This window comes from Globicephala melas, chromosome 12 (assembly GCF_963455315.2).
Source record: "Globicephala melas chromosome 12, mGloMel1.2, whole genome shotgun sequence".
Classification (NCBI taxonomy): Eukaryota; Metazoa; Chordata; class Mammalia; order Artiodactyla; family Delphinidae; genus Globicephala; species Globicephala melas.
Window position 1 is genome coordinate 76,865,085 of NC_083325.1, and position 11,143 is coordinate 76,876,227.

At 38.0% G+C, this 11,143-nt stretch overlaps 1 pseudogene; it reads left to right on the top strand.

Moving 5' to 3' along the window:
- Positions 1-1,309: 1,309 nt before the first annotated feature.
- Positions 1,310-2,114, top strand: LOC115854018 (small ribosomal subunit protein uS5 pseudogene; annotated as a pseudogene).
- Positions 2,115-11,143: the final 9,029 nt, after the last annotated feature.

Consider the following 11,143-nt stretch of genomic DNA (forward strand, 5'->3'; position numbering starts at 1 on the left):
GTATTCATCCCATGTGTACACCAACAAAATGTCACTTAGTACTTTGAAAGATCTTGTTCAATTTCAATATTTATAGGGTAATCTAAGGAGGAAAAAATACTCAACTAAGCTCTCCAATTAAATGTTTTTGGGTCCTGGCACATATTATCAAGGACATGGGAGTGGAGGTGGGAGCAGAAATTGAGAGCTTTGAGCATTTCAGGACCCCAGGGAACAGATTCATTTCCAATGTTCATTCCCAATGACAGCTAAGGTTCAAGGTTGAAAATCCTCCACCAGGAGAGATTATTGTATTGATTCACAATAAGAAAATAAATTCTTCTGCTGAGCCTATGATGTAGAGATGGAGAACAGAGCACTAAGCACCACTTGGGATAGGTTAGCAGAGGAAAGCCTTAGAGAAGACATATAGCAAAAGAGAACAGCTTGAGCTGCAGAGCTAGTGGCCAGGAAGTATGAGTGTAGCCATGCTTCCTGCCATCCCTCAGGCAGAGACACAGGGACTGTTACCTCCCTCTTTCTTTTCTACTGGGACCAGCTCTATAGCAGAGCAGAATTGACTGGGGCAGAATTGAGGTCTGGAGAATGAGCTGAATAAAGAATCATTCTCTAACCAAAGAATAGGTCTGTCCACTCAGCCAGATCACTGGCCATGGTGTGCTCTTCCTTTTGGACATTTCTGACTGACTAATATGCATAGTCAATACTCACCAGCCAATGAATACTCTAGATGCTGAGCTAGGGCTGTGTGTTTCCTGTTCAGTTTCCAAAAACCAGATGGTCCAGCTTATGGAGATTAATTAACATTGCTGTCATCAGACCTGCTTATCACATTCGCTGTTTGTGGCTTTAGCACTAACTTAATAAAAGACATCAGAGACCCATGTTTACAAGAGGGATGAGGATTTTTTTTTCCTATTAACAGCCTTTAATCCACAAGAAAAGCAAAATTAATCATGAGCTGGAGGTGAATAAAAACTTACATTATCTTCCCTACATAAATATATTTAACTTTGATACTTAAATATATTAAATATTTAATTAGATTGTATAGAATATTTTAAATTACATATATTCATTTTAATACATTAAATGACTTTCTTTCAGTCAGAAAAAGGAAGATAAATCTTTATTCCAAGAGATAGCAAATAAATACTGAATAAACAGTAAATACTAAATAAATACACGTAACTTAGAGTCCCATTGTGATCTGATACTGAATAGAGAAAATGATCTGGAAAGACGGGTAAGAAGCAAAAAGATTAAAGTGGGGAAGTAAGATTCTTCTCCATAAAAACACCAAATAGCAGATGATACAGGTGCTGCTGGAGGGCTCGGAGGCCGAGGGGGCCCCGGGAGAGGAGGCTGAGGTAGTTTACGTCATCCCGGGGCTGGGGCCAAGGACAATGAGAGGCTCCCTGTCACCAAGCTGGGTCGCTTGGTTGAGGTCATGAAGATCAGGTCCCTGGAGGAGATCTGTCTCTTCTCTCTGCCCATCAAGGAATCTGAGATCATTGACTTTTTGCTGGGGGCATCCCTCAAGGACAAGGTTTTGTAGATAATGCCTGTGCAAAAGCAAACCCGTGCTGGCCAGCGGGACCAGGTTCTAGGCATTTGTCGCCACTGAGAATTACAATGGACATCATTTGGGTGTCAGGTGCTCCAGAGAGGTAGCCACTGCCATCTGTGGGGCCATGATCCTGGCCAAGCTCTCCATCGTCCCCATGCAGCGAGGTTACTGGGGTAACAAGATCGGCAAGCCCAATGCTGTTCATTGCAAGATGACTGGCTCTCTGTGGCTCTGGCCCGGTGAGTCTCATCCCTGCCCCAGGGGCACTGGCATCAACTCAGCCCCTGTGCCGAAGAAGCTGCTGCTGATGGCCAGTACTGACGATTGCTACACCTCTGTCAGGGGCTGCACTGCCACCCTGGGCAACTTTGCCAAGGCCACCTTTGATGCCATTTCCAAGACCTACAGCTCTCTCACCCCTAATCTCTGGAAACAGATGCTGTTCACCAAGTCTCCATAGCAGGAATTCACTGACCATCTTGTAAAGACCCACACCAGAGCTTCCTTGCAGAGGACCCAAGCTCCAGCTGTGACCACCACATAGTTTTATATGAGAAAAATAAAGGGAATGGAAGCTGGTTACAAAATAAATAAATAAATAAATAATAAATAAAATGGGGAAGGTAAGAAGGAATAAAATACAGAAGTAGGAATCAAAATAGGTACAAAATAATAAAAAAAAAATGTCAGGGGAGCAGAGATCATAAGAGAGAGAATGGAGAAATAAAGAAGCTTAGGGACTTAAGGAGAAAAATACCGAGGTAGTCTAGATAAAGACATGCAGAATAAGATAGATGTAGCCAAAGGGAGAGGGAGAAATGTGGAGCAAGCAATAAAGAGACAGAACAATTAGATTGCTAATGCAGTGAATTCCAGAGCCAGTTGCTGACCTGTACTACAAATCTTTAAGTATTTTGTCACCTCACTGCTCTGGGAAAAAAATGTTATTGGGATTTGAGTCATTATTTGCACATGCAATAAATAATAATTAGTCTTATGGATGAGGCATTGGTCCAGTTACTGGGCTGAACATGGTAATGCTGATGTCTCATTCAGTTTACTTCCTAGGGTGAACACAATTCAATCTTTGTGGAGTGTGGTAAGGGTTGTGGTGATTATGATTGGCAGCCCCACCAAATACAATGAGGAAAGAGAAGTTCCCCAAAGAAAACAATGTGTGTCTATGTGTATAAAGTCCCACTGGGCGGGGGGGGGGGGGTGGTGGTGGTGGCAGTGTTTGCTGATTAAAGCAACAGAGGTCCAATACAGACTGGCCTCATGTCTTATTTTATAGAAATCAATCAATCAATCTGAAATATTTTACCTAGATAATTTAGCTACTAAGTGGCTTAAACAGAATTTTAACTCAGATCTAGCTAATCTAGTCAATAACAAACAATCTAAATTCATATCATTAGAGTCCCATATTAGAAGAAATAATGGTTGATAACTTCCCATATTTGGAGAAAGACATAGATAGGTAGATAGATAGATAGATAGATATAGATATAGATATATACACAGATTTAAAAAGCTAATAGAATTTCAAGTAGGGTAAACTTAAAGAAATCCACAACATGACACAGCATAATTCAATTCTAAACACTGGAAACAAAGACAGTATCTTGAAAGCAGCCAGGTAGAAACAAGGTATTATCTTTAGAGAAATACCAATTTGAATTACAGATTTCTCATCTGAAACAACGGAGGACAAAGAGAAGTGGCACAGTATTTTTCTAGTCCTGAAAGAAAAGAACTATTAACTGCAAACTCCATATCTTGCAAAGCTATTCTTCAGTAGTGAGAAGGGAATAAAAATGTTCTCATGTGAAAGAAAACTCTGAGACTTTGTTACTTAACAGATATACACTTAAAGAAAGGCTAAAGGAAATTCTTCAAGCAGAAAGGAAATGATAAGTGAAGGAATCTTAGAGCATCAAGAAGGGAAAAAAATGAAAATAACCAAAATATGACTAAACATAATAGATTATTCTCCTGATGAGTTTTCTGAATCTTATTTGAGGACTGAAGCAAAAGTTATAACACCATCTGCATTAGTCAGCTTGGGCTGCCATATAAAATACCATAGACTGAGTGACTTAAACAATAGAAGTTTATTTTCTCACAGTTCTGGAAGCTGGAAAGTCCAAAATCAAGTTTCTGGCAGGACTTCTGATGAGGACTCTCTTCCTAGCTTATAGACAGCCACCTTCTTTTTATGTCCTCACATGGCCTTTCCTTGGTGCTTGCCTGCTGGGGAGGGGTGGGAGAGGGGAGAGAAAAAGAGAAAGAAAGCTTTCTCATGCCTCTTCATCCTATTGGATCAGGGCCCTAACCTTATGGCTTCATTTAACATTAATTACTTCCTTATAGGCTCTATCTCGAAACACAGCCACATGGGGGTTAGGGTTTCACATGTGAACTTGGGGTTGGGGAGGGGTTCACAAATATTCAGTCCACAATACCATCTGAAATTCAAGTTGATGATATTTCAATAGTGGTGATGGTAAAAGGATCTAGATGGAAATGAGGTTTCCATGCTATAATGCTGATGTTAATAGACTGTAATACAACAATATGTATATTGTAATATGAGGAAGATCAACCACTAAGTAAACTATACAAAGCAATGTACTCAAAAGCACTACAAACAAAGCAAAACAGAATCCTAAAAAACGTTCAAGTAACCCACAGGAAAACAAAATACTAAGCAAACAAATAAAAAGTGGAGGAATAAGAAACATAGGAACAAAAAGAAAACAAAAATTAAAATGGCTGACTTAAGCCCTGATGTAGTAAGTTAAGTATAAATGGTATAAATAATACCAATTAAAAAGCAGAGACTGGCAGAGTAGATAAAAAATAAAAGCAGCAAATATGAAGTTGTCCTTAAAAAGGTGGGGAGGTCCTTAGCGGGGTGATGATAAAAATGGTTTAAAAAAAAAATACAATATACAGATCTAATCCAATCTATGCTCTAACCTCTGCCCTGTATTACCTTCTAAAATCAATTTGATTATGCCTTTTGATATTTATAATTAATATACTAGATAAAGGCTCAAACTACAACTTGGAAAACTTGTACTCTGCTGTGTCACCTGGTAGTATCTATCACCTTAATAGATAAAGACTGAATACCCAGGCTGTTCATAGATGACATTAAAGCACTGTACTGAAAAGCAAAACTTGAGGCAGTTGTTTGGTTGACATGATATCCAAACACAACCGATATGACAGTGTTTCTCTCTCAATTGCCCAAGAATAATGATTACTTCAGAGTCTGACAATACAACTTCAAGATTTTCATCCTTCTCTTCCCTAAGAATGTACATCAGCATGCTAAGAGCAGTAAACGTCAGCCTTTGAAACACCTCGCACCAGTGGTCAGCATGTCTGCAAGGGGACAACATGAGAAAGCCACATGGCAGATAATCTCAGGGGAATGACAGCACCGGAGACATCCAACAATATACAAGTGAATTTTTCATAGTTTTAAATTACAAAAGTTATTGTTATGACCCAAGGAGACAAAGAAAAGAAAAACAAATCATTACTGTGATCACTTCATAAATTTAGAGCATTTTGTGACTTTCCAAAGAAAATTTAAAAAAAAAATGTGGTATATTCCAAGAGAAATATAAGAATTTTTCATGCTATTTCTGTATACATTTCCAGAAGAAAACTGTAACTTCTGACACTCTTAACGAAATAAGGTGGTGATCTAGAAGTTGTCGAAAGGGCTTTTGAACCTAGAGGTTGTGTAAAGAAGTAATAAAGTACACTAGGGGGAAAATTGAAAATAATTGTCAAGGAGCCTCGAGATTCAATCTTAACTCCACCTCTAACTCACTGTGAAACACTGGACCAGTCACTTGTTCTCTCAGGACCATGAAAAAATAAGAGTGAGGACATTCTGAAAATCAATGGATGGAAGTGTCTTTTGATACATCAGGAGAAAATGCTTATCAAAGCATTTATATTTTTATAAGAAAAGCAAAGCAAAAATAGGTATCTTTTCTTCAAAGGTCCCCAGAGCAAAAAAAAAAAGTATGATTTTATGATGGTGAGGCAGGTTGGAATGTGCAGTGTCAGGTTTCCTGATGGGCAGTTTGGCAGTGAGCTGAGAAGTGGCCCAGAACTAGAGCCACAGATGTTCCCCACAGGAGGCCTCCAACCACTGTGTGTATCAGGGGAGGTGTATTTCTAGAGATTTGTATTGTCTGACAAGAGAAAAGGTAGTTTCCTCAATCAAAAATGAGTCAAAGCAATAATATTAAAATATAGAAATCATGTAGTTCTCCCTTTTTCCCCATCCCCAACATCAGGATTTCTATGAGACTGTTTATGGTTTTCTGAAGACTAAAGAGAAAAATCAGTGCCTAAAATCAGATTGAAAAGGCAAGAGTATGTTTTCACTCCCTATGTTTTCATTCCAAGGTTGGACCTGTTACATCATGTTCAAAAGTGGATCATAAAAGAAAGTTAATTTCAGCAAGGCTGAATTCTCCATCATTGGTTATTGACAAGTATGTGTTTTTTATGCTTCTCTAAAGTGAAAGAATTGTCCTTCCTCCAATAGGTTTTGGTACTGACCAAATCTGTTAAAGCAAAAATTATCCATCTAGTAATTTATACCATCTTTCCAAGGTTATTTTTGGCCTTGAGAGTTTCGATCAAGTGTAGATTCTAAGATACAAGAAAAATATTCAATGTAGTTGGAAAAAGGTGATGCTCGTTGCATCTCTACTATAAACCAGCTGAGTGACCCTGACCAATCTCTTAGCTTCTCAGTGTAACACATCTTGTAGTTTTGATTAAATATGGGCTGTTGGAGAAATCCACCTGGGAAGTCTGAGAATCACAGCTTACAGTGCAACATGAGACATAAAAACTATTCCAGCAAAGATGAAGTCTCCTCCATGTCTTGTTGATGTGGAATGATTAAGACCTTTACTAGCCATGCCAAATTGTCCTCTGAAATGGAAGAGGGACTCAGGTCACCAATGGAGAAATATAACTGCAGGAATTTCAGATTGTGCAGTAGGTGGAATAGTATTAACATACAGTGACCACGTGTTTGGAAGGTAGCTATCCTACCAGTTTTACAGATGAGAAAAACTGTGCTTCAAATGGCACGACCAAGAGTAAAATACAGACCCGAGTGACCACATTATTTCCTGAATATCACACTGCATCTTTCTACTTAGGTCCGAGCATAATTACCAGTAATCCTTGAAAAGATTGATGAAAATCCATTTTCTAGCCAAAAGAATGTACAGTTAAACAGATTTAGTGGGCAAAATTGTACTTGTAAGGGAAAATAATAACTGGATTGATAATAATTATTATTTGATCTCTGTTAATAAGTAAGCAGGTGACCACACTATTTAAAACACCCAAATTAAGGAAAATAAATGTAGCTCCCAGAGTTTTATAGTCTGAAAGAAAGATCTGGAATGTGGATCAACTGTCTTAATAAATAACTTCTTAAAGAGGAGGGGAAAGCAGGGATCTGGCTCTTGAATCAACTCCAGTGATACAAGTCTCTGTTTAAATGTCTCCTCTTCAGAGAGGGTGTCCCTTAGGACCATCTAAACAGCAGCCTCATTATGCTCTATGGCCTTAACTGACATTTTTCCTCAGAGAAAAACAGTGCAGTTCTCCTAGGTATCTATTTACAGGTCTGTCTCTCCCAGACAGGTCCTTCATGAGGGCAAGGACCTTGTTTTGTCTTATTCTTTGTTATAGTCTCTGCCCTAGAAAAGTTCCAGGTTCTATAGTTAGTAGTTCCTTAGTAATTGTGAACTGAATGAGTGAATGAAAGAGAATCCCTTTCTCCCTAGGGGTGCACTACTTGGAAACAGAACTTAGATAATATTTCTGCTGCCTCAATCCACTGTGGATTGCATTTTTTTCCCTCAGCATGGGAAGGAAACTTTTTTAAAAAATGATTATTTGAATTGGTCTCTAAAGACAATTTGAAGATTTGTTACCTCCAACCTGCATCAAATCTATAGGGTCCATGCTTTCGCTGAAATGTCTGATTTGCTTTTATTCTTGGCGCTTCTGGGAGTTGGAGATGGAGTAGACATCACTAGCTTTATGCCTAATAAGCTTTTGTATAAAATGGGGAAACTCAGAGCAGATAGAGCTCGTGTACTCAGAGTCCAAGCTGGATCCCATTCACAGGAGGACAACCACTGGCCACTTTGGTGCCAGCTTCTTTCAGAAAGCTGTACCAATAGCAAAGATCTTGTCAATCATTTTTTTTTTTTTTTTTTTTTTTTTGCGGTACACGGGCCTCTCATTGTTGTGGCCTCTCCCACTGCGGAGCACAGGCTCCAGACGCGCAGGCTCAGCGGCCATGGCTCACGGGCCCAGCCGCTCCGCGGCATGTGGGATCTTCCCGGCCCGGGGCACGAACCTGTGTCCCCTGCATCGGCAGGCGGACTCTCAACCACTGCGCCACCAGGGAAGCCCCTCCCCTTTAATTTTATTACTAAAACTAATTACCCTGTCTGAGCCTAGGAAGAAAGAAATCTCTTTCCATGGTATTAATCCAAATTTGTTTCCATAAAAAGTACGTTGGAGGTTAGGACAAATTTGGTGTTATGGTTTTGTATCTTTACAACATGGCATAAAATACAAAGTTGTAAGATCAAATTTATTAACAAAGAAAACACAACACTGTTAATGTTTGAAACTTAATATGTCATTAAAATAAGATCATTTTCAACCTCTGTGACACATAAAAAGAGCAGTTTTCTGGGCATTTTCCCTCTCCCTCCATTCCAACTAAAGTACACACTCCAAGTCGGTTTTCCTATTTTTTTGAGGAGATAATTAAATACAGCACTTCTAGGTTGAAATGACCTATCACTTTGCAGACCCTGATATGGTGCCTTTCTCAATTTCCCATTAAAATACCCACTGTAGACAGTTGCAACTTTGAATATTGAGGATAGTAGGCAACCAACCACTATACCCATTTATTCAGGTATTAGCACATATTTGTTAATGTCTGCTGTGTGTCAGGCACTATGATGGTGATACAGGATCGGAATACAGGGTCAGAAAGAAACCGTTAATACTGTCCGGAAGTTCACCTTCTAGGGAAAAGAGACAGACCCTAGCATCTCGGGAGAAGGTCTGGTATATCGAGTCAAAACGTAACTGAGGAAAACCCATGTTCTGAAACAGTCCCGTTTGGCCAGCTAGTAAATAGACATGATGGTAATTCAAACTTCCCTTATTGGCCTAGCTTCTATGAAACTGAAAGTCAGATAGCTCATCCCCTATAGCATAGGTCCTTATTTTAAAAACCAGAATTTAAAATATAGGTCTCCTCCCAATCTATTAGAACTTGGCATTCACTTGCAGATTTGCAACTCTACGGGGCAGCAAGGTTTGTGGTGGAAGAAAAAGTATCTTGTGTGGTCATGGATGGTAGAGAGCTATAGGTGAACTCTTGATGTGAGATCAAGAGTTGTAGGTTAAAGCAGAGCTATAAATTGTCTCAGATACATTTAGCTATTCTTAACTAGGGGGCTGTCCACCAGCTGCATTACAATGACCTGGGAAGCTTTTAAGAAATATGAATTCCAAGTCCTATCTCTGGAGATTAAATTCCAGGAAAGATAACATGTGATCTGAGTAGCTACATATTTTTAAAACTTTTCAAGGGATTCTGATGAGCAGTCAGATTTGGAAATTACTGCCCTGGAGATAAAGATTATTTTCCAGAGTAAGAGAATTAAGCCATGTAGGCAGTCTATCAGAGCTGCAGAATATGAGTAACGGTCAGACACTAAAATTTCGCTAAGGGCTTTGCACATTAATTAAAGAACAGGACTTAGAGCTATTCTAGTAGCTGCAAGCATCCAAGTACAGACAGAAGGCCAAAGGAAACCTATGCCTCTTTCAAATTGGCAAACATTGGGTCTTGAGAGATATCCCCTCATTGATAGATGAGAAAACAAAGAAATATTGCCAGTCCAGAGAATATAAAAACATTCTGTAACATAAGAAAAGGTGAGAAATACCCTGAAAGTTGAGAGGAAAAGTCAACCTCAGGAAAAAAAAAAAGTTTTCTATAATAAATAGAACATGTCATAAGTTATATTCTTCATCTCAATAAAATAAAAAGAAACATAGCTTCTATGAAACATGGTTTAGAGATCATAAGGGGTTGAATGGGCTGAAAGCTGAGACTGAGAAAGAAACAAAAAATTAGGTTAAAAACACAAATATGGAATTGAAATTTGAATTGAGAATTGTGTAAAGTAAAATCCATATTGCTTAAAATTGAAAATTTTATAGATGCAAAAGTGTAAATGGTTTCCAAGAATGCAGATCAAAAAGCTAAAATGACCATCATGGGAGAAGAGATGATAAATAGACAGTACAGTATGCTGAGATCAAAATTATGACTAACAAGTGTATTGGAAACTGAAAAGGCATAAAAGAAAAACAAAAATATAATAGAAGAAAATGTTCCTTTATCTTAACAAAGGCTACATGCTATTGAACAGGGTCTTCCATTTAGACAGAAAAATATTAAAAGACCCTTAGACTTTTCATGGTAATAGCTAAATAGAGATAATAGTGTCAAATATATATTTTTAAAAAGTTAAAATTTTTATAAAATTATAGAATAAACACAGGTCAGCTATTTAATGGTTGCAGCAAAACAATAAATCTGGTTCATGGGAGAGTTCGAGAAACTGAATATATATAGTGTCTGAAAAAAATATTGAACAGTGATTGCAGTTCTAAGAAACATAACTGATTAATGTTCTACCAAGCAATGAAACTTCAATGTTTGGACTGATCTTCCTAATAGACAGAAATATTTGCATCTCTACAGGATAGGAATCTACAAGTCAATGTGCAACTTCATAAAATTGTGGCCCTAATTAATCATATATAGGAAGTCAAACAAAAAATATACCCCCAGGAAACTAAACAATCCTTGAATGGGTCTGTTAGACAATGCCCAGCATTTTTAAAGGATATACAATAATCCTTTTAATTTACTTCTAAGTCCTGAATAATTTTCTTTTAACCTTAGTGATAGTAAATAATCTCAAAGGTCATTAGTAAATAATCTCAAAGGTCATTCTTGATCACAGAAAGGCTGGCCACAGATTCCTAGAAGGATCTTGTGGGCATTGGATTTAAACATGAAATACAAACTTATTCCTGACAGCGGGTTTGTCATACCTGGTTGAATTAGATTTATGCTCAGACAGAACTCTCCAGTTATAGCCCTGATTGCCAAATAAGATTCTCACTGAATATTTGACCATAATTATTTTGCCAGTGAAAGTAAAGAAACACAGTAAAAATATTTGCTGATGAATTCTTTCTGGTCAGGAAGAACACAACATCATTTAAAGGGTGTTTTTATTTCTGTTATAGAAGCTTAGACTACTAATTTGATGACTAAAGATAAATCAAAAAGAAATATAAAGAACTTCCTCAGATTCCCATAAAAAAATACATAGAGCATGAAGAATAACACCTACTGATAATATTCCAGGACAAACAACCACAATTTGCCTTCATTAGTTC